General features: G+C 50.0%; 1 long non-coding RNA gene across 1 annotated transcript; it reads left to right on the top strand.

Annotated features, from left to right (window-relative positions):
* The first annotated feature begins 1,330 nt into the window (after positions 1-1,330).
* On the top strand, positions 1,331-3,581 carry LOC140720021 (uncharacterized). Its single transcript, XR_012097082.1, has 3 exons — positions 1,331-1,540; positions 3,353-3,375; positions 3,463-3,581. It is a non-coding gene; the product is annotated as an uncharacterized lncRNA (long non-coding RNA).
* The last annotated feature ends 24,345 nt before the right edge of the window (positions 3,582-27,926 follow it).

The raw sequence follows: 27,926 nt of genomic DNA, 5'->3' as shown, positions 1-27,926 counted from the left end.
AACATGAGGAAGAACTGAAGCTGTTTTGTGAAACGGACAAGACACTGATCTGTCTGGTCTGTAGAGACGCGCAGGAACACAGAGAGCACCGCTTCATGCCGATTAAAGAAGCTGTTAAAACCTACAAGGTAAAACTAAAGTTAATTTGATACTTAACACATTTCCTTTGTCCTACGTACCATCACCTCGCAACTTCCGCCATCTCCAACGGGATTCTACCAGCAAACGCATCTCTCCCTCCAATAGCCCAGACCCACCCCTCCCCACAACTCTCCGCTCTCTATACGGATCTCTCCCCGTACTGTATCGTCCTGATCCACTCTCTTCTCCCCACTGATCTTCCTCCTGGCACCGACACCTGCAAGCGGGACAAGTGCTACACCTGACTCCTAACCTCCTCCCTCGTCACCATTAGGTGCCGCAAACAGCCCAGTTCCTCCCGTTTCTTCCAAAGTCGATAGTCGTCTCGTATTAGATTCCTTCTTCTCCAGCCCTTTAATTTTTCCACCTGTCCCTCTCAGCTTCTCACTTCATCACCCTCCCCCACGTTCCCCCTCACGTTGACTCACCCGTCACCTGTCAGCTGGCTCTCATACCCAATCTTTTCATTCTGGCTTCTGTCCCATTCCTTCCCAGTCCTAATGAAGGGTCTTATCCCGAAACACCGACTGTTTATTTCCACTGAATAGATGCTGCCTGACTCACTGAGTTCCTCCAGCATTTTGTGTGATAATCGGGTTTGATCACCTGTTTCTTTTGATGCATCTTTGTTTATATTTCCTTCACTCTCTGACTTCCAGGATCAGCTAAAATCTTCCTTAGACACTCTCACAAAAAAGAAATCAGACTTCCAGGAAAAGGAGCAGAAACAGAAAGAGAAGATTTCCGGAGTTCGGGTGAGGCTTCCTGAGCGGAATTTCTGATATTACTGTCGAGTTTTGCTCCATTTAATGCAGAATAGCCGAGTATCGCAGCTCCAGTGACCTGGGTTCGATCCTGACCTCTGCTGCTGTCTGTGTGGAGTTTGCATGCTCTCCCTGTGACCACCAGAGATTCCGACACACCTCAAGGACATGCTGGATGAATGGGAAATTACCGTTAACCCTGTAAAGGTGGGGAGGGTGTGCGTGAATCAGATAGGGGTTTATGGGTCAATAAGTGAGAATAGGTTTCAGGAAAACGTGAGGGAATGGTGTTGACGGGAATGCACTCAGAAGTAGCATGGACTCCAATAGACCGAACTTAACGACAAAAGGAAACAGAGCACAGCAATGCAGTATATTAATCTTCACCTTTCATTCGACAGGAACAGTCACACAGCCTTCAGTCCCACGTCACATCCCAGTTTGCTGAACTGCGCCAGATTATCACTGAGAAAGAGCAGAGCTTACTCAGGGATCTCAGGGAAGAAGAGAAGAGGATTCTAAATCCAATGGAGAAAAATCTTCGGGAGATTCAAGAGAATATAAGGTTTATTCAGGAGGAAATCTCAAAGTTAAAGGAACAGATGGATCGAAAAGACAGTGTGATATTTCTCACGGTGAGGGATTATATTTCAATTTGTTTCTGTCAAAGGGCACTAAATGAACAGTGGTATATTCGAAATAAACACAACACAGAGGCCGATTCTAACAAATCAATTGCCGCTGCTGGCGACCTCACACAAACTGTTATACCTGCATGATGCGCCCTCCAATCACTCCAATAATTACATGTCAAAACGTCCAAGATACGCTTTCAGTCCTTCATTAGCAAAATACAATCTTGAAGCGATGATACTTCAGGGTAATTCATTATAACGTAAGCTGCAACACAGCGGTCAAGAACAGAATGACATCCGCCCGTCCCCAGCTTAAATCTGCCCAGAACAAAGTACGGATACATAACTTTTTTCCCTTCGCTTTTACCATGTCCCCACTCACGTGACTGGTTATCTTAATAAACACATAACACAGAATACAATGCAGACAGAAAACAGATGCGTTGCTCCTACACACAGCATTTACAAATGGCAGTAAACTGTTTCTCACCAGACAATTGATGCATCTATTCAGGGTTGTTGTTGTCCCATAATAATAATATTATTAAGTGATTGGACACGCTGGAGGCAGGAAGCATGTTCCCGCTGATGGGTGAGTCCAGAACTAGAGGCCACAGTTTAAGAATAAGGGTAGGCCATTTAGAACAGTGATGCGGAAAACCTTTTTCACCCAGAGAGTGGTGGATATGTGGAATGCTCTGCCCCAGAAGGCAGTGGAGGCCAAGTCTCTGGATGCTTTCAAGAGAGAGTTAGATAGAGCTCTTATAGATAGCGGGATCAAGGGATGTGGTGAGAGGGCAGGATCGGGGTACAGATTGCGTATGATCAGCCATGATCACAGTGAATGGCGGCGCTGGCTAGAAGGGCCGAATGGCCTACACCTGCACCTGTTGTCTATTATCCCAAAACTGAACTTCCGCAACTTCTGTACATCCCAGGACAGAATGCAAATGTCTCCGAAATTATTTACTCTGATCATAACACAGAGCTGCTGACTGTGTCCTTAATTCTACATTAAATTTCCTCTAAAACTCTCGTTAACTCCCATTTCCAGTCACAGGCTGTGAGTGTATCTGGTGCGGTTGGTGATTGGGTCTCTTTGTCAATCAGTGAGCACAAAGAATTTGACCCACACATCAGACTTATCTTCTGTATCTGGTTTCCATCAGATTAGGGAAACTATTATTGTCTCTTTACTTTTACAGATAACATTCAAATGAACGTTCAATCGTTCAAAACATAACCAGGCCATTCGGCCAATCTTCTCCTCTCAATTTCCCTGCTTCACAATCCTCCTGCCATCTACTCACCACAACCAGCAACAGTGCCCCGAAATCAATGGTCCCTCTCGTGTTTATCCAGCCTCCCTATTACATTCAATCTCTGCTGTTCCATTTCAACCACTCCTGTGGCAGCGAGTTCCACATCCTCCTCACTAAATTTCTTGTGGAATTTGTTAAAATCCATCTGGAATTACATCTCCCCACAAGTCTCCCCATAAATAGAGGTACTTCCTCCACCCGCACACAATCACATACATCACTGATCTTAAATTCCTCCATCCTATCACACTGACGTCATATCCAGATGAAAATGCACAGCCTGTCCTGTCTTCCCTGTAAGTTTCATCCTCTCAGTAATGGTCTGACATTCAGAAACTTTCCCTGTGATATACTCCGTGGTTCTGTATTGTCCGTGTGTGTGAGTGATTGCGGGAGTGGGAATTTTCAACACCTTGTAATGCTTTGGATGATATTCAGGATGTGGACAGTAAGTCCCAGTCTAATCAGATTTGTGTTTTATTTATTTCAGGAGGAAGCTTGTCGGAACAGAAGGTAGGACAGGCTCTTCACTGAAACCCTGAATGGATTTGTAAGATAGTTCAGAGTAGCAATTTATAACCAGCAGTTTAATATTTACAGGATTAATGACGATATCCAGGAATTGTCAGTGACAGATGAGACCCTACCGGTTGAAAAATTCGATCACCTCTTTTTGTTGAACACAGTGCTGAGAGAAACACTTGATGCCATTAATCGAGGTAAAACTTACAAAGATTCATTTCTCCTTGTTTATGAAGCACAATTTAGTTACAATTTGAGGCAAAGATTGTCTGTAATACTGAGCTGAAGGGGAACTGAAGTTTATTTCACAGCAACCCCACCGATTGGGAGGCATCACTGTCGCATGTCAGACCCCTGGACACACCAGCACAGGGTCACAATACAACCAATACACGGACTGGTAGATGAACCACTGTGTTCCAATCCCAGGAACACTGCACTAACACACCAGGACATGAGTTTGGATCTACCAGAGGAACTGGGAATTTAATACCGACGATAATATTGTAGGGAATAAAAATGAGTATCAGTGTGGTGACCGGGATTGTCAGGAAAATACACAAGTCCTTCATGTGCCCTGTGAGTGCAGACTCTGACTGACACAGGTCTTCCCCCTTCTGGATCAGCAACTCTCACTGTTGTTAGAGGCAGAAGAGGGGAGTGGTCGTGATCGGGGACTGAATCGCCAGGGGAACAGACAGGAGAATCTATTGATGTGAACGGGACACCCGAATGGTATGTTGCCTCCTGGGTGCCAGGGTCAGGGATGCCCCGAATCGTGTCCACAGCATTTTAGAGAGGGAGGGAAAAGAGCCAGATATCTTGGTAAATTTTGAGACAATGACATTGGAAGTAAAAGCAATTAGATCCTGAATATAGAATCTTGGATCATTGGGATCTGCTCTGGTGGAGGAATGACCTGCTCAAACGGGATGGGTCGCACCTGGATCCGAGGGAGAACAATATTCTCACAGAGAGGTTTGATAGAGCTGTTGGGGAGGGTCTGAACTAATTTGTCGGGGGGGGTGGTGCTCAGGAAGTGGAGTGAAGGGATAGGATTGATGGTCAAATGCAAAGATAGCGTGCATTCAGGCTGTCAGATAGGTCGGACAGATGCGAGGACAAAATTACAGCCAGCAGGGTGAGTATCAGTGCATTAGGGATGCAGAATTAAAAAGGGTAGCAGATACAGTACACAAAGTGTTATATCTCAATACATGCAGTATGAGAAATAAGGTGGATGATCTTGTGCTCGATTACCGATTGTCAGGTATGATGTTGTGGCCATCACGGAATCGTGGCTGAAGGATGGTTGTAGTTGGGAGCTGAATGTCCAAGGTTACACAATGTATCGGAGGAAGGAAGGAAGGCTGATGGGGTGGTGTGGCTCTGCTGGTAAATCAGCAGCTAGATGAGACATAGGATTGGAAGATGTTGAATCCTTGTGGGTTGAGGTAAGGAACTGCAAAAGTAAAAATGACACTGACACCAGTCATATACAGGCCTCCCAACAGTCAGTGGGTTGAGAACCACAGTTTACAACTGGAAATAGAAAAGGCTGATGAAAAGGACAATGTTATGATAATCATGGGCGATTTCAACATGCAGGTCAATTGGGAAAATCAGGTTGGTAAAGGATCTCAAGATTTGTTGAATGCAATGTGATGGCTTTCTGGAGCAGTTTGCCGTTGAGCCTACTCGGGGAACAGCTCTACTGGATTGGGTGTTATGTATTGAACTAGAGGTGAGTAGTTAAAAGAACCCTTAGGAGGCAGTGCTCACAACATGACTGAGTTCAACTTGAAATGTGATAAGGAGGAAGTAAAGTCTCACATTGTAGTATTTCAGAGGAGTAAAAGAAATTACAGTGGTCTGAGAGAGGAGTTGGCCAAAGCAAATTGGAAGGAGATGCTGGCAGGGATGAGAGCAGAGCAGAAATGGTGTCAGTTTCTGGGAAAATGAGGAAGGTGAAGGATAGATGTACTCCAAAAATAAATAAATACTCAAATGGCAAAATAGTAAAACTGTGGCTGACAAGGGAAGACAAGTTAATGTAAAGGCAAAAGAAAAATGAGCAGGAAGACGGAGGATTGGGAAGCTTTTAAATATCTACAGAGAAGAACTGAAAGAATGATTGGGATGAAAAAACTAAACAATGAATAGATTTGAATTGAATTGACTTTATTACTTACATCCTTCATATACATGAGGATTAAAATTCTTTATGTTACATCTCCGTCTAAATGTGCAATGTGCAATTGATAGTAATTTGTGATGAACAATATGTACAACAGGCTGGTTAATATAACATAGAAATTCAGTTGTGTCCACACGAGTTAATCAGTCTGATGGCCTGGTTGAAGAAGCTGTCCCGGAGCCTGTTGCTCCTGGCGTTTAATCTGTGGTTTAGAATAACATTCAATTCAAGAGCAGGGTTTTATAAGGCACTGGTGAAGCCTCACTTTGAGTATTGTGAACATTTTTAGGCTCCTCATCTAAGAAAAGGTGTGCTGGCATTGCAGAAGGTTCATTTCATAAGGATGGATCCAGGATTGAAAGGGTTCTCATACGAGGAACGTCTGATAGCTCTGTGTCTGTACTCGCTGGAATTTAGAAAGATGAGGGGGGATCTCACTGAAACCTTTCGAATGCTGAAAGGCCTAGACAGAGTAGATGTGGAAAGGATGCTTCCCATGGTGGTGGAGTTTAGGACAAGAGGGCACAGCCTCAAGATAGAGGGACGTCTATTTAAAACAGATGCAGAGAAATTTGTGCCAGCAGCTGGTGAATTTTTGGAACTTGTTGTGTGTATTTAAGGCAGAGCTTGATGGGTTCTAGATTGGACACAGCATCAAAGGTTACGGGGAGAAGGCCAGGTAGTGGGGCTGAGGAGGGAAAAAAAGAATCAGCCATGATTGAATGGCAGAGCAGACTCGATAGGCAAATGGCCTAATTCTGCTCCTATGTCTTATGGTTATCAGACCACCATATTGAAGCATTGTGAGAATGAGCTCGGACATACCAACAAGCAATGACATGGGTCAAGATTTCATCTCGGGAGAAGCACACACAGAATAACCGGCCTGGCAAAGCTCCCTCACACACATACACAGGAAGGACTGGCAGATTGTAGTCAGAGCCTCAGCAATGTACGTTGTTATTTCCCTCAGTAACCTGGAAACCAATCTCTTCAGAGACAGTCATTTATTAATTTAAACAATTCAATCACGTGTGACACATTGTCAACACACACCAGACATGTGAGGACACACTGTAACATACAAATTCTTCAATGTGCAAACTCTCCTTCAATGTGTATACACACCACACGGATATTTACCACAATCAACACACACACACACACACACACACACACACACACACACACACACACACACACACACACACACACACACACACACACACACACACTATCAGAGCGTGACACACGGCCACAGAAATAGGCACAAATGCCCATTTAGGATTGAAATCTGCCGTCCTTAACCAGTCTGTCTGTTCTGTGTCACTGAGCTGCCCTCTGACGTGACGTCACATCAACACTTCACAGACAGACTCCGGGGTGAGATTCCTCAGGAGGATGATCTGGGAGAGTTTGATGGATGTTGAACTCACGGCCCACTTCATCAATCTGCAAGACTAAGATGTCTTCTTGAGCACGGCCCATTTGTGTGTGTTTGCCCCCCCCCCCATCCCTCTAACCATTTCCCATCTGTGTACCTGCCCAAATTTATTTTAAAATATTTTATTTTTACCTGTCTCTACAGTGTTTGAGGGCAAATTCCATTTACCAACCTCCCTTTCTATGAGAATGTTACCCGATAGACCACTCGGAAAAATTTACCATCTCACTTTCAATCTGAGGCCTTTGGTTCTGTACTCCCATTTCTTGGAAAAAGAAACGTTATTTAAGCTCCTTATGAATTATTTCCCTCGATAAGGGGACATACCTGAACATCGTACACTACAGCTGAATAGTCCAAGCTTACCCACTCTCTGCTTTTAACCCAAGCCCCCAGTCCTGGTAACATCCTCCTGAAGCCACCTGTCCAGTGTAATGACATCCTCCCCAATTTCGGGAACCGGAAATGCAGACAATACTCCAAGTGTGGTCTATCATCAACATCAAAGGCCTTGCTGAATTTCATGTGGACAGTGTGGAATAGGCTGATGAACACAGGACTGAAAGTGTTTTTTTAGATTGGGACAAGACGGGCGGCGTGGGAGCTAAATTCTGAAGGAAGGCAGTTTTTTTAAAAAACGCGTACAAGAACGGCGAGACTGCGCAGGACAGCGCGGAGAGTTTAGAAAGATGACCACCCTATACAGCGGGCAGCGGAGTGTGTGGCAGCAGAGTGTAGGGCTTTGGCTCAACGGGCTTAGGCGGTAACGGGAAGAGCCGAGAGCGAGGCACCGACTCTTTTTTTCTCCCCTTGGCAAATCGGCCCGGACGGACGGGGGAACAGCAGGGCACATTAGCTAACGGTTTAAATAGTTCGTGTATTTGGCGAAGTAGGTGGGTAAGTAGAACTATCTTTCTATGTTTCATTCTTGTAGAATTAGGTAGCATGTCTGCAGGGTTAGTGCTTTGTTCAGGGTGTCAGATGTGGGAATCCTGGGAGACCTCCAGCCTCCCTGATAGCCACATCTGCACCAGGTGAACCGAGATTCAGCTCCTCGGAGACCGTGTTAGGGATCTGGAGCTGCAGCTTGATGACCTACTGCTTATTAGAGAAAATGAAGAGGTGATAGACAGGAGCTACAGGGAGGTAGTCATCCCTAGGCTACAGGGGTCAGAAAACTTGGTGACTGTCAGGAGAGTGAAGGGAAATGCCCGGATAGTGGAGAGCACCCCTGTGGCTGCCCCCCTCAGCAACAAGTATATCGTTTCGGATGCTGTAGAGGGTGATGACCTGACGGCGGACGGCCACGGTGACCGGGTCTCTGGCACTGAGCCTGGCGCTGTTGTGCAGGAGGGAAGGAGGGAGAAGAGGAATGCGGTAGTCATAGGGGATTCCATAGTCAGGGGAACAGACAAGAGATTCTGTGAGCCTGGTAGAGATACCCGCATGGTGTGCTGCCTCCCAGGTGCCAGGGTACGGGATGTCTCTGATCGGGTCCAGAATATTCTGAAGGGAGAGGGCGAGTAGCCAGCTGTCTTGGTACATGTTGGTACCAATGACATAGAGAGGAAAAGGGAGGAGGTCCTGAAGAGAGATTTCCAGGAGTTAGGAATGAAGCGGAGAAGCAGGACCTCCAGGGTAATAATCTCAGGATTGCTACCTGCGCCACGTGCTAGTGAGGGCAAGAATAGTAGGATCAGGCAGATGAACGCGTGGCTGAGAGACTGGCGGAGGGGGCAGGGCTTCAGATTCTTGGATCATTGGTATCTCTTCTGGGGGAAGTATTACCTGTTCAAAAAAGACGTGTTACACCTGAACCATAGCGGGAATGTTTAATAGAGCTGTTAGGGAGGGTTTAAACTAATTTGGCTGTGGGATGGGAAACCGGAATGACAGAGTGGAGGAGAAGGAAAACAGAAATAAATCTAAGATAGTGAGCAGTAAAGATGTCAGGAAGGACAGGCAGGTGATGGGGCAAATTTGCAGCCACTGGGATGAATTGCAGTGAAATCAAAACAATAAGTCCAAATACTGGACTTATGGTGTTATACTTAAATACACACAGCATAAGGAATAAGGTGGATGATCTTGTCGTACAGCTACAGATTGGCAGGTATAATTTTGTGGCCATCACTGAGACGTGGCTAAAGGATGCATGTCTCCGAGAGCTGAACGTCCAAGGATACACGGTGTATCGGAAGGATAGGCAGGTAGGCAGAGGGGGTGGCTTGGCTTTATTGGTAAGAAATGATATTAAATCATTAGAAAGAGGTGACATAGGATCGGAAGATTCTTTCTGGGTTGAGCTAAGAAATCGCAGGGGTAAAAGGACCCTGATGACAATTATATACAGGCCTCCTAACAGCTGCAGTGAGGTGGACTACAAATTACAACAGGAAATAGAAAAGGTTTGCCAGAAGGGCAGTGTTATGATAATTGTGGGGGATTTTAACATGCGAGTGGATTGGGAAAATCAGGTCGACACTGTATCTCAAGAGAGAGAATTTGTGGAATGTCTACGAGATGGCTTTTCAGAACAGCTTGTTGTTGAGCCCACTAGGGGATCAGAGGTACTGGATTGGATATTGTGTAATGACCCAGAGGTGATTAGAGAGATTGAGGTGAAGGAATCGTTAGGAGGGAGTGATCGTAACATGATTGAGTTCACCGTGAAATTTGCGAAAGGGAAGCCGAAATCCGATGTGTCGGTATTTCAGTGGAGTAAAGGAAATTACAGTGGCGTGAGAGAGGAACTGGCCAAATTTGACTGGAAAGGGACACTAGCGGGAGGACTGTAGAGCAGCAGTGGCTGGAGTTTATGCGAGAAGTGAGGAATGTGCAAGACAGATATATTCCAAAAAAGAAGAAATTTTCGAATGGAAAAACGATGCGACCGTGGCTAACAAGAGAAGTGAAAGCCAACGTAAAAGAAAAGGAGAGGGCATTCAAGGAAACAAAAATTAGTGGGAAGATAGAGGATTGGGAAGTTTTTAAAAGCTTACAAAAGGAAACTAAGAAGGCCATTAAGAGGGAAAAGATGAACTATGAAAGGAAGCTAGCAAATAATATCAAAGAAGATACTAAAATTTTTTCAAGTATATAAAGAGTAAAAACAGGTGAGAGTGGATGTAGGACCGATAGAAAATGATGCAGGAGAAATTGTAATGGGAGATAAGGAGATGGCTGAGGAACTGAACGAGTATTTGCATCAGTCCTCACTGAGGAACATATCAGCAGTATACCGGACACTCAAGGGTGTTAGGGAAGAGAAGTGTGCGCAATTACAATTACGACAGAGAAAGTACTCAGGACGCTGAATAGTCTAAGGGTAGATAAATCTCCAGGACCAGATGGAAAGCACCCTTGTGTTTTGAAGGAAGTAGCTGTGGAGATCGCGGAGGCATTAGCAATGATCTTTCAAAAGTAAATAGACTCTGGCATGGTTCCGGAGGAGTGGAAGATTGTAAATGCCACTCTGGTATTTAAGAAAGGGGCAAGGAAGCAAAAAGTAAATTATAGACCTGTTAGCTTGACATCGGTGGTTGGAAAGTTGTTAGAGTCGATTGTCAAGGATGAGGTTACGGAGTACCTGGAGGCATATGACAAGATAGGCCAAACAATTTTCCTTAAAGGAAAATCCTGCCTGACAAACCCATTGAAATTTCTTGAGGAGATTACAAGTAGGCTAGACAAGGGAGATGCAGTGGATGTTGTGTATTTGGATTTTCAGAAGGCCTTTGACAAGGTGCCGCACATGAGGCCGCTAAACAAGATAAGAGCCCATGGAATTATGGGAAAGTTACATATGTGGATAGAGCGTTGGCTGATTGGCAGGAAACAGAGCGTGGGAATAAAGGATCCCATTCTAGTTGTCTGCCGGTTACCAGTGGCGTTCCACAGGGGTCCGTGTTGGGGCCGCTTTTTTTATGTTCTATATCAACGATTTGGATTATGGAATAGATGGCTTTGTGGCTAAGTTTGCTGATGATACAAATATAGGTGGAGGGGATGGTAGTGCTGAGGAAACAGAGAGTCTGCAGAGAGACTTGGATAGATTGGGAGAATTGTCAAAGAAGTGGCAAATGAAATACAATGTTGACAAGAGTATGGTCATGCATGTTGGTAGGAGAAATAAACGGGCAGACTATTATTTAAATCGAGATAATAGAACGGAGATGCGAATAATTTTTTTTAGCCAGAGGGTGGTGAATCTGTGAATTTCTTGCGGCAGCGGAAGCCAGGTCATTGGGTGTATTTAAGGCAGAGATTGATAGGTATGTGAATAGCTAGGGCATCAAAGGTCATGGTGAGACGGTGGGGGAGTGGGACTAAATGGGAGAATGAATCAGCTCATGATAAAATGGCGGAGCAGATTCGAAGGGCCGAATGGCCTGCTTCTGCTGCTTTCTCTTATGGTCTTAATTGAATGCACCAGTATACGTAATAAGGATCTTGTAGCACAGGTAGAGTTTGGCAGGTACAAACTTAGGCAGGTACGACTTTGCTCGAAGGAATTAAACGCATAGACAATTCTGTAAACAGGGCGAAATTCAAAAATCAGAGGTGCAAAGGGACATGGGTGTCCTTGTGCAGGATTCCCTGAAGGTTAACTTGCAGTTTGTGTCAGTGGTAAGATTGGCAAACTCAATGTGAGCATTCACTTCGAGAGGATTAGAGTACAAGAGCAAGGATGTAATTCTGAGGTTTTATAAGACATTGGTCAGACAACACTTGGAGTATTGTGAGCAGTTTTGGGTCCCTTCTATCGGAAAACATGTACTGGCATTGGAGGGGGAGCAGAAGATTCACAAGAATGATTCCGGAAATGAAAGAGTTAACATATGAGGAGTGTTTGATGTTTCTGGGCCTGTACTCACGGGAGTTTAGAAGAATGTCTGATTTATTATCCCCATCAACCCTATTCTCCCGCCTCCTCCCCATAACTTTTGAGACTCTGACCAATCAAGAAGTTTACTTATTAACTTCTGCTTTAAAAATCAAACAGGAGAACATCTGTAGATGCTGGTAATCCAAGCTACACAGGTCCTGATGAAGGGTCTCGCCAGATCTCTCTGACACCTGTCTGGAGAGAGTTGATGTTGGGAGGATGTGGGTGGGTCGAGGACGGTAAGCACAGCATCCGACTATAGAGATGTCCATTTCGGACAGAGATGAGGAGGAATTCCTTTATCCACAGGATAGTGAATCTGCCACAGGCAGCTGTGGAGGCCAAATAATTGAGTATATTTAAAGCAGAGTAACACACACAAATTGTTGGTGGAACAGCAGGCCGGGAAGTTTCAATGGAAAAGAGTAAACAGTCGACGGATCAGACTGAAACACTTCGTCAAGACCTGTGTTGCTTAAGGGTTCCTGCAAATTCATCCCCTGTACTAATGAGGGGTTGCGGGGGATGGGGTTGTGGGAAAGGGGACAAAGTCATCCTCATCTGCCATCTTTGCCCACTCTAGCTTCTCATTACGTCTACACACACAGTTCACCCACGGGGTTTCCACCCCTCCCGCTCCTGGTCCAATCTGATTTTCATCTCTCCCCTACTGGTTCCCATTATCACCTCCTTTACTTTCTCAAACCATCACACTCCCCCACTTCACACTCACAAATGAATGTGAACATTGAATGACGAGCCTGTTCCTGTGCTGTACTGCTCTATGTTCTCTGTTCCCAGTTTCGAAGAATGAGAGGAGATCTCATGGAAACACAAAATTCTTTCAGGGGTCAACAGGCAGGAGTGAGGGAGGATGTTTCCCCTGTCTGAGGAGTCAAGGGCCAGGGGTCTCTCTGCTCTCCGTCCAGCGGAAAACCCCCTATCACCGGGGCCGCTCTGCCCGAGTCTCGCCCACCGATCCCCAGGGACCCGCCGCCCGACTCTCACCCCCGATCCCCGGGGCCCCGCCGCCCGAGTCTTCCGCGCCATCCCCGGGGCCGCGCTGCCCGAGTCTCACCCCCGATCCCCGGGGCCGCGCTGCTCGAGTCTCCTCCCGATCCCCGGGGCCGCGCTGCCCGAGTCCCCCTCCCCATCCCCCGGGCCGCGCTGCCCGAGTCTCGCCCCCCGATCCCCGGGGCCCCGCCGCCCGAGTCTTCCTCCCCATCCCCGGGGCGCGCTGCCCGAGTCTCCCCCCGATCCCCGGGGCCCCGCCGCCCGAGTCTTCCTCCCCATCCCCGGGGCGCGCTGCCCGAGTCTCCCCCCCGATCCCCGGGGCCCCGCCGCCCGAGTCTTCCTCCCCATCCCCGGGGCGCGCTGCCCGAGTCTCCCCCCGATCCCCGGGGCCGCGCTGCTCGAGTCTCCTCCCGATCCCCGGGGCCGCGCTGCCTGAGTCTCCTCCCGATCCCCGGGGCGACGCCGCCCGAGTCTACCCCCCATCCCCGGGGCCGCGCTGCCCGAGTATCCCTCTGATCCCCTGGGCCGCGTTGTCCGAGTCTCCCCCGATCCCCGGGGCCGCGCTCTCCGTCTCCCCCCCACCCCGATCCCCGGGGCCCCGCCGCCCGAGTCTCCCCCCCGATCCCCGGGGCCGCGCTGCCCTAGTCTCCCTCCCCATCCCCGGGGCCGCGCTGCCCGAGTCTCCCCCCGATCCCCGGGGCCGCGCTGCCCGAGTCTTCTCCCGATCCCAGGGGCAGCGCTGCCCGAGTCTCCTCCCGATCCCAGAGGCAGCGCTGTCCGAGTCTCCCACGATCCCCGGGGCCGCGCTGCCCGTCTCCCCCCTCCCGATCCCCGGGGCTGCGCTGTCCGAGTCTCCCACGATCCCCGGGGCCGCGCTGCCCGTCTCCCCCCCCCCACCCGATCCCCAGAGCCGCGCTGTCCGAGTCTCCCCCCGGTCCCCGGGGCCCCGATGCCCGAGTCTCCCCCCGATCCCCGGGGCCGCGCTGTCCGAGTCTCCCCCCGGTCCCCGGGGCCGCGCTGTCCGAGACTCCCCCCCCCCCCCCGATCCCCGGGGCCGCGCTGCCCGAGTCTCCCCCCCGATCCCCGGGTCCGCGCTGTCCGAGACTCCCCCCCCCCGATCCCCGGGGCCCCGATGCCCGAGTCTCCCCCCGGTCACCGGGGCCGCGCTGCCCGTGTCTCCCCCCCGATCCCCGGGGCCCCACTGCCCGATTCTCCCCCCGATCCCCGGGGCCGCGCTGCCCGAGTCTCCCCCCGAAGCCCGGGGCCGCGCTGCCCGAGTCTCCCCCCGATCCCCGGGGCCGCGCTGCCCGAGTCTCCCCCCGATCCCCGGGGCCGCGCTGCCCGAGTCTCCCCCCGATCCCCAGGGCCGCGCTGCCCGAGTCTCCCCCCGATCCCCGGGGCCATGCTGCCCGAATCTCCCCCCGATCCCCAGGGACGCGCTGTCCGAGTCTACCCCGATCCCCAGGGACGCGCTGTCCGTGTCTGCGCCCGATCCCCGGGGCCGTGCTGCCCGAGTATCCCCAGATCCCCAGGGACACGCTGTCCGAGTCTCCCCCGATCCCCGGGGCCGCGCTGTCCGAGTCTCCCCCGATCTCCGGGTGCCGGTCTGCCCGTCTCCACCCCCCGCCCGATCTCCGGGGACGCGCTGTCCGAGTCTCCCCCTGATCACCGGGGCCGCGCTGCCCAAGTCTCCCCCCGATCGCTGGGGCCGCGCTGTCCGAGTCTCCCCCCGATCCCCAGGGACGCGCTGTCCGAGTCTCCCCCGATCCCCAGGGACGCGCTGTCCGAGTCTCCCCCGATCCCCGGGGCCGCGCTGACCGAGTCTCCCCCGATCTCCGGGTGCCGGTCTGCCCGTCTCCACCCCCCTCCCCCGATCCCCGGGGCCGCGCTGTCCGAGTCTACCCCCGGTCCCCGGGTCCGCACTGCCGAGTCTACCCCCGATCCCCGGGGCCGCGCTGCCCGAGTCTCCCCCCGATCTCAGGGGCCGCGCTGCCCGAGTCTCCCCCCCACCGATCACCGGGGCCGCGCTGCCCGAGTCTCCCCCCCGCCGCCCGATCACCGGGGCCGCGCTGCCCGAGTCTCCCCCTGATCCCCGGGGACTCTCTAATTCTCTGCTTCTCCCCCCAGTCTCTGTCACTCTGGATGTGGAAACGGCGTATCCAGGACTCGAAGTGTCTGAGGATCGGAAGAGTGTGAGATGTACCGGGACACAGAGGAATCTCCCTGACACCGGGAAGCGATTCACACACTGGGAATGTGTGCTGGGATCGGAGGGATTCACATCGGGGAGACATTATTGGGAGGTGACGGGGAATCGGGACTGGGGATTGGGAGTCGCCGCAGAGTCTGTGAAGCGGAAGGGACCGGTCAGTCAGAGTCCGGAGACCGGATTCTGGGTCATCGGGCGGGATGGTGACGTGTTACATCGGGATTATGACGTGTTCGGTGGTCTCCTCTCCCCCGGGGCCCGTCTCGCTGCTGGTCCCATCCCAGGGAGGGTGGGAGTTTATCTCAGTTACGAGTCCGGGACAGTTTTATTTTACAACGCGGAGACCAAGTCCCATCTCCACACCTTCACTGGGAATAAATTCACGGGGAAACTTTATCCTTTCTTCATGACCTGGGATGAAAACCAGTGGCTGAGAATCTGCTCCGGTTCGGCTCCGGGTCTGTAAACGGGTCGGGTCCCGGGACCGGCGTCGGGAGTAAAGTCCCTGTAAATATAAATGTGCGGAGAGTGCAGCTAAATACGTGGCTAAGGAGATGGTGCAGGAGGGAGGGCTTCATGTTTCTGGACAATTGGGCTTTGTTCCCGGGAAGGTGGGGCCTGTTCCGACGGGACGGTTTGCCCCTGAAATGGAGGGGGACTAACATCCTTGAGGGTAGATTTGCAAGTGCTGCTCGGGAGGAGGGGTAAAATAGATTTGCGGAGGGAGGGGGTAACCAGAGTGTTATAGCAGACAGTGAGGTGGAGGAGGATAAAGGCTATGCGAGGACTGCATGTATAGACAGAAATCAAAGGTTTGTACATTCGGTTGTAAAGTAATTTTCAGAGCTTTAGAAATTGTAGAAAATAAAGATTTCCAAAAAGATTTTGATGAAGAACATGACCAGAACATATGTGAAAATGTGGCTACATCAGTTTTACACCTTTCGCAATAATTGTCTATGTTAGGAAATATTTTGGATAGTCTCTCCTTTGTTAAATAGTAACAGTGAACAATTTTAAATTGAATTAAACACTGATTGGCGCATATTAAAGAAGAATTGACCATCTTCATTAACAAAGGTCATATTTAGGTCTTTCTCCCAATGTTGTATACTTTTTAGTGATTAAGGGGATCAGTATTTTTGCATTTATTTATTTTTATTTTCATTTATTTTGTGATGGTCGATTGAAGACTTTTGAAGAGTTAATTAGCAAATATTCTCTCTCTCATACACACTTACTGCAATATCTTCAGGTCAGACAATTTTTACAAAAATAATTATCTAAGTTTCCATATAAGCTGTTACGTACCCGTGACACGTGACAGTGGTACCCTTGTCACGTGACTGATGTTGAAGCTATACTGGACTTGAGGTAATGGTCTTGTGATGGTGGAGTGATGTCATTTTCCCGCCAGTAGAGATCATGTGACAGGTTTTTTTTACAGGTTATAAAAGGAAGACCCCACCCTGTGAGGAGGGGCAGTTCGTGGCTGGATTTGCCATGTTTACTTCATGCCACTGCGTGATTTAATGTGATGACGCAGTTTAGTTGAAAGATGAAGTTTTATCTAATGCCTAAAGTTTAAAAGGTCATTACCAGCAGTTTCTTTACAATACTGTTGGTTAAGAATCAGTGGAGAGTGAAGATTGGAGTTCGGGAGTTAAAGATCGAGGAGAATCAAATTTCGACGATGAAACGGGTTCGACCTTATTTGATCCTTATTCGAAAGGAATTCGTTGACTGTTCTCGTGTTAATCTCTGCGGGATAGCAGAAGATTGAGGACAGTGTGATAAAGGAAAGGTCAGTGCCTTTAAGCCGTTTTGTTTCATAAAATTCTTCGTGGGAAGAGTTCGACTTTGGAAACTGAAGAAAAACGACGGGGAAGAGAATTTAAATCGCCTTAAAAAGTCTCTCCTTTTAAATGGACAGTGAGCATTTTGAACTTTTGGCAATACCATTTTAAAGAACTGTTTTTGCAACATCGCTTTAAGAACTGTTAAGCTGCTTCACAGCAGCTCATTTCCGGTTACTTTAGTGTTTGTTTACTTTTGGGGGGTTTGTTGCCTGAATACGTAACAATGCAAGAATCAGATTTGTTGGATACTATTTTGAATATGAATCTTTTAGTAAGAGGTTCCGTTGGTAGAATTTATAATTTATTTTTAATACATTAATACAAAAAGATAACCTCCCACCTAAGGTTTAGACATGATAGAAATATTCGTTGTTTCAGACGTGATAGAGGGGGAGGGATGAAACGGGGTGGAGTGGCATTACTAGTCAGGGAAAATATCACAGCTGTGCATAGACAGGACAGACCGGAGGGCTTGTCTACAGTGGCCATATGGGTGGAGCTGAGGAACGGGAAAGGTGTGACCACACTAATAGGGGTGTATTATAGACCGCCCAATAGTCAGAGAGAATTGGAGGAGCAAATCTATATAAAGATAGTCGACTGATGTAAGAAACAGGAAGTTGTAATAGTAGGGGATTTTAACTTTCCTCATATTGACTGGGACTCCCAAACGGTAAAAGGGCTAGATGGCTTGGAGTTTGTCAAATGTTTTCAGGAAAGTTTTCTAAATCAATATATACAATGTCCTGTGTATGTTACTAAAAAGGGCTTCTTTGCTTTGTTACGAGTAGGAATGTTTCTTTGTCTGTTAAATGTTTCTCTCGCTGTTGTTTCGCTTTAGAATGGCTGATATGGTAATTGTATTTATTTGTTAATCAATGGGGAATGTTATTGTGTTTTGTGAGGCTGGGAACTTGGGGGAGGGGTTGCGCGGGCTTGGGGGTGAAGGGAGTCGGGAGGGAGACGCCGAGGAAGGTGGACCTGCGCTCGGAAGACTACCGGGGAGTCCGAGGTGGAAGACGTGGAAGTCGGAGGCAAGCGACGAGGGGTCGAATGGGTCGCTGGTTGAGCTCCAACGAGTGCACTAACTGACTGAACTTTGATAAGTTGGCGCCTTTTGTTTTTTCTTATATATATATATATATATATTGTATTGTCTAATACTCTTTTAATTTTAGTAAACTCTTTAAAGTGTATTTCATAACGGTATTTGTTGTGGGTTTGACACTGTTGGCGGGCGCGAGGCATAAACGCGATTATCACAGCGCCTCCGTGTACGGGAGGTGGGTTGGTGAGTTGCTGGATCTCCTTTTCCCCTAGACATATACCAGCCTTTTGGGTAAGTGTTACATTTGTGGGGTGCTCGCCCCGGATTGGATTGTCAGGGGGCTGTGGAATCGCGCAGGCAGCAGAGCGGAGATGGACAGAGATAAGATTGTTAACTGGTCCGAGTTGGAAGATGTACCGGTGCAGTATGCCTGTGTAGTGAGCGGAGTGGATTTTCGAGTTTCGGGAGACGTGTTAGTGCGGGGGTTAAGTTTGGTAAAAGGTATTGGGCAGGTAGAATTGGTAGCTAGACGGTTTGGTAAAGAGGTGGAGTCTAGCTGGGTGTTGGTTCGTACGAGTGCTGACGTCAGGACGTTGGAACTGCCGGCGACGGTCAGTGTACCGGGGGAGGAGGGGCTGTGGGGGCTCCACCCCTTCTCCAAGGATGAGGCTGAGGAGACATCGGAGGAGGAGCTAGAGCTAGAGGAAAACCCCAGAGAGGTGGCAGGCACTAGCAAAGGGAGGAGGGAGGAGGGAGTCGTGACTAGGCCCCGCCCCCCACGTAGGGGGGAAGCCTCGGAGCTGGCAGCCGCACTTAACTCCATGGCGGGAGTGGCCGAGAGGCCACGGTTGAAGCTGGGGGTGTTCTCCGGAGCCAAGCCTACTCCGGACGGGGAGGTGGACTATGAGACCTGGATCGAGCATACGTCCTTGATGTTAGAGGAGTGGCCAGGCTCGGAGGAGGAGAAGCGGCAGCGATTGGTGGGAAGTTTGAGGGGTTTAGCAGCCAAAACAGTTCGGGAGTTGAAAGCTGAAAAGTCTGGGGCCTCAGTGGAGGAATGTATAGAAGTTTTGGAGGGAGCGTTTGGGTTGTCAGGGGAACCCTGGCTGCTTTTAGCAGAGTTCCAACGCCTGGAACAATGGAGAGGGGAAAAGCTCTCCGAGTACATATTTAGGATGGAGGGGATGCTCTCGGGGATGTGGCTAGCGTGAGGATGAGTCAGATATTCAGTGGCTCTCTGGAGGAGGACAAGGTGGCGTGGACTATCCGGCAGGCTTATAGGAAAGGCCCTCCTCCATCGTTCGGGCCACTGATTAGAGAGGTGCGGGAGGAAGAGAGAGCGTTGGGGCGAAAATGGGGCGCGGGCCTACGGGAGCGATCCTCAGCGATACAGGAAGTGGTGGCTGGGTGGAGGAATGACAACCCACCGGGGGGTAGAGAACCCCCTCTGGAGGGGAGCGACAGGGGAGGAACCCACTCTCAGGGGCGACCAGTGCAGTGGGTTGGGAGCGGGAGTCGTCCTGGGAGAGGAGGGGCGGCAGGCAGCATGTGCTTTAACTGTGGGAAAGAGGGGCATTTCAGGCGAGACTGTGGGCGGCCGAGGGTGTGCTATAGCTGTGGAGAGGAGGGACACTTTAGGTGGGATTGTGAGAGACAAGGAGTTCCGTGGAGGACAAGCCCCCTGCGACTAAGAAGGGGGAGGTGTCGGGAAACTTAGGAGAGGCTCAGTGAGGGAACGGACTGGAGCCTCTGGAGGAACACGTTCCCAGAGATCAGCCAGGGGACCACCTGGTGCCCACGCCTCTATTCCAGATGGGCTGGTATGACCCCGTGCCAGTGTGGTTCTACGGATAGAGGGAGTTGACGCAAAAGCCGTTCTGGATATGGGATCGCAGGTGACCTTATTGTACCGGTCTTTCTACAACCAATATCTAAAGCATTTGCCCGTAACCCCATTTGACGCCCTACAGATTTGGGGTGTGAGCGAGGGTGACTACCCGTACGATGGGTACCTATCGGTGAGATTGGAGTTCTCGGAGGGCGATGTGGGAGTGTCGGAAGCTATTGAGACGTTGGTGTTGGTGTGTCCTGACCCGGGGGAAACCGGTGGTGCTGCCCTCCTGGTGGGGACTAACTCCCCTGTGGTGCGACGGCTCCTGGGAACTTGTAAGGAGAAAGGGGGGGAAGACTTTCTGGAGACCCTCCCGGTGCATCCAGTGTTTCGAGCAGTGTTCGAAGAAGGGGTTGCCTCCCTAGGACTGGACCCGGAGTGTAAACGAGGGACGGTGTGGTGTACGCAGGCGAGGCCCAAGGAGATCCGACCCGGGGAGGTAGCACTAGTGATGGGGACCCCCAGATTCCCAGGAGTGCCGACGGGCGAAGCCCTGTTTGTAGACGCCCCGGACGATCTTGAAGGGGAGACACGATTTCCGGCGGGGGCGCTGGTGAGGCCCGAAGTGCAGAGACCAGGGGTGGTACATGCGAGGCGTATAGCTATAAGTGTCAGGAACACCACGGCAAGAGAAATCACCTTTAAGAGGGGAATCCCGCTGGCACATCTGTTCCCGGTGACGGTAATGTCTAGCGCACCAGTGAGGACCCCTGACGGGGAGGGATCGGAGCATCAAAGGGAGCTGACCGCTGAAGTCTTTAACTTCGGGGATTCCCCTGGGTCGCCGGAGTGGAAACATAGGCTAGTGGAGAAGATGCTGAAGATGGAAGCTGTTTTTTTCTCTGGGCGAGTTTGATGTTGGCTGCTCCAAAAGCACTCGCCACACCATCCGAGTGACGGAGGACACCCCGTTCCGAGAGAGATCCCGGCGGCTGGCTCCGGCAGATGCTGAGGACGTGCGGCAGCACTTGTGCAAGTTGAAGGAGGCCGGAATCATAGCTGAGTCCCGAAGTCCTTATGCGTCCCCAATAGTGGTGGCAGGGAAGAAGAATGGGCGAGTGCGCATGTGTGTTGACTACAGGACGTTGAATCGGCGAACTGTCCCTGATCAATACACTGTCCCAAGAGTCGAGGATGCGTTGACCTGCCTGAGCGGTGCGATTTGGTTCAGTGTGCTGGATTTAAGAAGTGGGTATTACCAGATCCCGATGAATGCGGGCGATAAAGAGAAGACCGCTTTTATCTGCCCACTGGGGTTCTTTCAGTTCGAACGAATGCCCCAAGGCATATCAGGAGCCCCAGCCACCTTCCAGAGGCTCATGGAGAGAACTGTGGGGGATATGAATCTGTTAGAGGTGCTAGTGTACCTGGACGATTTGATAGTGTTTGGATCGACTTTGGAGGAACATGAGGAGAGGCTGTTGAAGGTGTTGGGCCGGCTTAATGAAGAAGGGTTGAAGCTTTCCCTGGACAAATGCCAGTTCTGCAAGTCGTCGGTTAGCTACGTTGGTCATATCATTTCGCGAGAGGGAGTGGCTACTGATCCAACCAAGATAGAGACCGTGACCACCTGACCGAGACCCCAGAAAGTGGGCGCTCTGCGCTCATTTTTGGGGTTCTGTGGGTATTACCGGCGATTTGTGAAAGGATACGCCAAAGTGTGTCACCCGTTGACTCAGCTGTTGTGTGGCTATCCCCCGATGGGAAAGAAAAGGACGGGGGACCAGAGGCAGGACGTTGGAGGATACTGGAACCCGGCGGAACCTTTTGGCTCGAGATGGGATGATCAATGTGAAGAGGCGTTCCGATCTTTGAAAAGGGCACTGACCCAGGCCCCGGTGTTGGCTTTTGGATCGAGATGGGATGATCGATGTGAAGAGGCATTCCGATCTTTGAAAAGGGCGCTGACCCAGACCCCGGTGTTGGCTTTTGGATCAAGATGGGATGATCGATGTGAAGAGGCGTTCCAATCTTTGAAAAGGGCACTGACCCAGGCCCCGGTGTTGGCTTTTGCCGATCCCCAGAAGCCATATGTGCTGCACACGGATGCCAGCCGAGAGGGTCTCGGGGCTGTTCTGTACCAGGAGCATGGCAAAGCATTGAGGCCGGTAGCCTTTGTCAGCCGAAGCTTGTCGCCATCGGAGAGAAACTATCCCACTCACAAATTGGAGTTCCTGGCGCTGAAGTGGGCGGTGGTGGACAAGTTGGGCGATTACCTGTACGGAGCCAAGTTTGAGGTGCGAACGGATAACAATCCGCTCACTTATATTTTGACTTCGGCAAAGCTGGATGCCACAGGACATCGTTGGCTGGCGGCCTTGTCGGTATATGATTTCAGCCTGAGGTACCGGCCCGGAAGCAAGAATGTCGATGCGGATGCTTTGTCTCCTCGGGAGCCGGGGGAACAGGAGAGGGATGAGGAGTCGGAGAGTGTCCCTGCCCCTGGAGTGAAGGCGATGTGCCAGTTTGCTATCACCGTGAAGGCCGAGGGAAGAGGGAGGCTGGAACGAGCCGTGGACCATTTGGGGGGTTTTGACGACGCCATCCCCCTAGCTTACTGTGACCTGACCGCACTACGGACTAAACAGTTGCCGGAACTGAGTCCGGGGGAAGTGGCAGCTGCTCAGCAAAATGACCCGGGCATTGGCACAGTGTGGAGAGCGGTCGAGAGGGGGAATGGGGCGTTGGCTGAGAAGGAGAAACACCCATTCGTGCCCCTGTTGTTGAAGGAGTGGTCTCGGTTGAAGTTAAAGAACAAAATCTTGTACCGGGTAACGGCGCCTCCGGACCAACCCCACTGTTGGCAACTGGTCCTGCCGGAGGAGTATCGGCAGGCGGTACTCCAGGCCCTACATGATGATTCTGGACACTTGGGGGTGGAAAAGACCTATGGATTACTCAAAGACCGGTTCTACTGGCCCCGGATGACGGGGGAAGTCGAAGAATACTGTAGGGACTGCAGTCGTTTCATCCGGAGGAAGACCCTGCCCCGCGTTGGCGGCTCCACTGTCGCACTTGCAGAGTGCGGGACCTCTGGACCTGGTGTGTATGGATTTCCTGTTGATTGAGCCTGACACCAGCAACACCGCGAATGTCTTAGTCATCACCGATCATTACACTCGCTATGCTCAGGCATTTCCCACTAAGGATCAGAAGGCGACGACAGTGGCAAAGGTGTTATGGCAGAAGTATTTTGTTCATTACGGCCTTCCCAGGCGAATCCATATCGATCAGGGGCGGGACTTTGACAGCCGCCTTATCCATGAATTACTGACTATGCTTGGGGTTGAGAAATCCAGGACTACCCCGTATCACCCACAGGGAGATCCGCAGCCAGAGAGGTTCAACCGGACCCTGTTGGATATGCTCGGGACGCTGGAGATTGGGCAGAAAAGCAGGTGGAGTCGTCATATTGGACAATTGGTTCACTGTTACAATTGTACTCGCAATGATGCTACAGGATATTTGCCCTATTATCTGATGTTCGGGCGGGAAGCGAGGTTGCCCATTGACGTGTTTTGGGGGTGAAGTGGGTGAATTACCCAGGAAGTCCCATCTAAAGTATGTGTCCGACATGAAGAGGGAGTTACAGCGGGCGTACGAGTTGCCCGAGGCGGCGGCTACCAAACAGAATCAGAGGAATAAGATGCGGTATGATCGAAAGGTGAAGTTTGTTCAATTATTGCCGGGCGACCGGGTCCTTTTACGGAATTTGGGACTCCCTGGTAAGCACAAGTTGGCAGACCGATGGGCGGCCAGCCCCTATGTAATAGAGAGCCAGATGCCGAACCTGCCAGTTTACCGGGTGAAACCTGAGGATGGGAAAGGGCCTATCAAGGTACTCCATCGGAATCACCTGCTGCCCCTGGGTCAAGCAGTGCAGGTGGATATGGAGCCAGAGTGAGAGGTTACGCCCAGTACAAGGACTCTGCGAGGGCACAGAGAAAGGGAAGAGACCACTGCTGAAGAGCGGGGACGGGTACCTAGCCCGGAAATGGCTACTGATTCGGAAGAGGACGACTCAGATGAGTGGCCCCTGTTCCCATTCGCTGGTGCTCCAGTACCCGGAGAGGAGGCTCCTGGCCCTTCCCATACTGAATTGGGTGAGAGGAGGGAAGGTCTTGAGGGCCAGATGGAGAGGCAGCCAACAGTGGTGGGAGAGAGGGTGGAGCCTGAGCGTGAGCCGGAGAGATCTCAGGTGAGGGAGGACCCCCGTGAGGAAGTGGGTGAGGGTCTGTCAGGAAGACCTGGGGTGTCCGAGACAGTGGGTTCGCAGGTGGAGAGGGAGCCCAGGGGGGCAGAAGGGGTATGGAGATCTCAGAGGATTAGGCGCCCCCCAGAGCGGTTGACATATGTGGTACCCGGAGAACCGAATGTGATTTCTACTGCTCTGGGTAGTTATGCCACTGCTTTCTGCACCTGGGTTGGGTTTTGGGTGTTGCAAGAAGCTTTGGGGAACTCTAGTAATGCCATGAGGGCATGACATTTGCTGGTGGGGAGAGAATGTACAATGTCCTGGGTATGTTACTAAAAAGGGCTTCTTTGGTTTGTTACGAGTAGGAATGCTTCTTTGTCTGTTAAAAGTTTCTCTTGCCGTTGTTTCGCTTTTGAATGGCTGATATGGTAATTGTATTCATTTGTTAATCAATGGGGAATGTTATTGTGTTTTGTGAGGCTGGGAACTTGGGGGAGGGGTTGCGCGGGCTTGGAGACTCCGGAGGGAGACGCCGAGGAAGGAGGACGTGCGCTCGGGAGACCACCGGGGAGTCCGAAGTGGGAGTTTCGGGAGGACGACCACCGAGGAGTCGAATCGTTCGCTGGATGAGCTCCACCGATGTGCACTAAACTGACTGAACTTTGATAAGTTGGCGCCTTTTGTTTTTTTTTCTTATATATATATATATATATATATATATAGTATTGCCTAATACTCTTTTAATTTTAGTATACTCTTTAAAGTGTATTTCATACCGGTATTTGTTGTGAGTTTGATACTGCCGGCGGGGGCGCGAGGCATAAACTCGATTCTCACAGCACCTGCGTGTACGGGAGGCGGGGTTGGGGTGTGGCTGGATCTCGTTTTCCCCTAGACATATACCAGCCTGTTGGGTAAGTGTTACACTTGGCTTTTCAGAAGGCGTTTGATAAGGTGCCACACATTAGGCTGCTCACCCAGATAAAATCCTATAGCGTTACAGGAAAGATACTGACATGGATAGCGGATTGGCTGACAGGTAAGAGGTTGCCAGTGACTGGTGGTATTCCTCAGGGGTCTGTATTGGGACAGCATTTTTACATTGTTTATCAATATTTTAGATAATCGAATTGAAAAGTTTGTTGCAAAGCTTGCGGATGATGTGAAGATTGTTGAAGGGGTCGGTAGCGCTGAGGAAACAATGTGTTTGCAGCAGGACTTGGAGACGTTGGAACAATAGGCAAAAATTGTGGCCGGTGGAATACAGTGCTGGAAAATGTATGATAATGCATTTTGGTAAAAGGAACAATAATGCGGACTATTATCTAAATGGAACAAGGTTCAAACATTAGGGGTGCAGAAGGACTTAGGACAGATAATTGCCGTCTTCTCTTTGTCGGCCTCACTCATCGGGATCTGGCAACATCCACTCCTCAGATCCAGCACATTAAACCACTTCGCACCACTCAGACAGACCAGTGTTGTGTCCCTGATTCCTACAGCAGAGCTAGAAGTATATTCAGTAGTGAACTAGGGATTTCGGCTCATCAATCGCCTTCTCCAATTCAGCGTTTGGTCTGTTGCCTTGGTGATTCAAATGCTCATAGAGATGGTCTTTAAATACCAACTTTAAATACCTTTTTAATTACCATCCCCTCAGGCATTATGTTCCAGATGGTAACCTTCAGAGGCAATTATTCCTCAGATCCCCTCGAAACCTCACACTCTTCTTCTTAAAACTCTCCTTGTCATTCAGACCTCTGTCTGGAATCACAGAGTACCAATGAACATAAGGTGTGGTTCCTTCCAAATGGCCCCTGCCCACTTGAATTTGCCCCATTTGCCTGAATTTGAACCATAACCCTCTGAGCAGGTACTATCCATTAGCCTGTAAAAATATCCTTTAAACCCTCTAGCCGAACCCAACCCTACCACTTTCTATAGTCGCTCCTCCAACATCCCCATCATTGTCTGTGGATAAAATATCCCCTTTTAGTCTTTCTCCTCTTACGCAAAATCTATGCCCCTGAGTTTTACAACCGCCCCCTCGTGCTTGAAAAGGCGGTCTCCATTTACACTACAGATGAACCTCATATTCTTTATCTTCTTTAAGATCACCGCTCAACATTGGATGCTCCAGGAGAACATTGCTCCCACCAATGCGGTCTCTCCTTGTACCTCAGTCCATACCACACATTCTGGTAAATCTCCAGAGCAATTAAACATCTTCTGTCGTGTGACACCAGAAGGATACACTACTCAAGCTTTTCAAACAATTAATGTTTTAAGAAGTCCTTCCAAGAGTTCTGTTCAGTACTTTCCTAATAACGACAGGTATCCCACTGGATGCCTTCATTCTATTTACCCGTCTCAACACCTTTACGTACCGCTGTACCTCTGCGTCAATGCTACGCCCTCTGCAGGAAATTCAGAAGGCGCAGGATAGATACATCTCGAAGAAGAAGTATTTTAAAGGGAGGATGAGGCAAAACAAAAGAAGGGGCATAGAATATAGCAACTATTTGTCATGGTTCCAGTTGGCCGTTCCCCTTTAACACTTCTTTCTCCCTGATTTTGCCCCAATTTCAGTCATTTACTGCTAGTTTACCCAATAATCGTACACCTGGCTTTCATCAGAGACTTGGATATAAGTACGAGGACGACATTATCACAGGTTGCCAGTTTGTTGGTCCATTCTCGTGTGATACCTCGTACCCTGTTCCGATTAGAAACGTTAGTTCTAAGTTCCGCTCTAGTTTCTACATAGTCCCTGTAAATCCCGTCACGTTGTGAAGATTCCTCCGGTTTCCTATTCTCCGGTCAGGTTTTCGCCAGCTTCCCCAAATGAGTCGACGTGCCAGTATCCCGCACGTGGGTTCTCCTCCGTCGCCCCCTTGCAACATGGAGTTAACTCACTGGTTCTTCACTCGAGATTCAGTATTCAGTATCTCGCAGCCCTGCCATTTCTGTCTGGCCGATGCATTAGTATGTGCTCCGATTAGGATTTACGGATAAGGATGTGGAGATTCCGAGTTCAGGTTATATTTAGAGTCAATATGTGGGACGTCAGAGGTCATACTAGTGTTTGGGAACATGGTTGTGGTGGGATGTAGGTCAGGGCAGGGTTTAGGTTCACGTATGTTGGGTATTAGACGTCAGATTATATGAGAGTTTCGGTTTAGTGATGTGGGGTGTATGAGGACAGTGGTGTGGAGATTTAGGGTTGAGATTATGGCTTCGGTTCAGGGATGTGTAGAGGCAGATATTAGCGGTTAGTGACCCGGCTGTGGTGGTTTAGAAGTCTGGTTAGCGTTTTGGGACAGGAAAGTGGGGTGCGGGAAGTCAGTCTAACCTTAAGGGACGATGAGGAGGGGGTTAGTGTTCGGGTAAGGATTTTTGTAAAGGGATAAAAGGAAATTAACGTACATATGAGGGCAAGGTGCAGGGATGTAATGTTGTGAGGGGGCACATTCACGTTTGGGGACAGGGATATGCGGGGACGTAGAAGACGGGTTAGGGTTTAAGGACAGGGATTTGGACAGGCAAAGTTCAAATTATGTTTTAGGATCAGGGAAGTGGGTGACAGTGATAAGATTAGATTAGTTTTGGGGTCAGACATGTGGGGTGTTAGATATCAGATTACATTAGGGTATAAGGACAGTGATGAGGGGTTTTAGACATCAGATTAGGTTTAGGGACAGACAGGTGGGTTGTTCGATACCAGATTACATTAGGGCTTAGGGAGAGTGATGAGAGCTTCTAGAGATCAGATGAGGTTTGGGGACAGAGATGTGGGG

Source organism: Hemitrygon akajei, unplaced genomic scaffold (assembly GCF_048418815.1).
Source record: "Hemitrygon akajei unplaced genomic scaffold, sHemAka1.3 Scf000034, whole genome shotgun sequence".
Taxonomy (NCBI): Eukaryota; Metazoa; Chordata; class Chondrichthyes; order Myliobatiformes; family Dasyatidae; genus Hemitrygon; species Hemitrygon akajei.
Note: the sequence above shows the minus strand (reverse complement) of the source record. Positions and strands in the feature narration are given on the sequence as shown.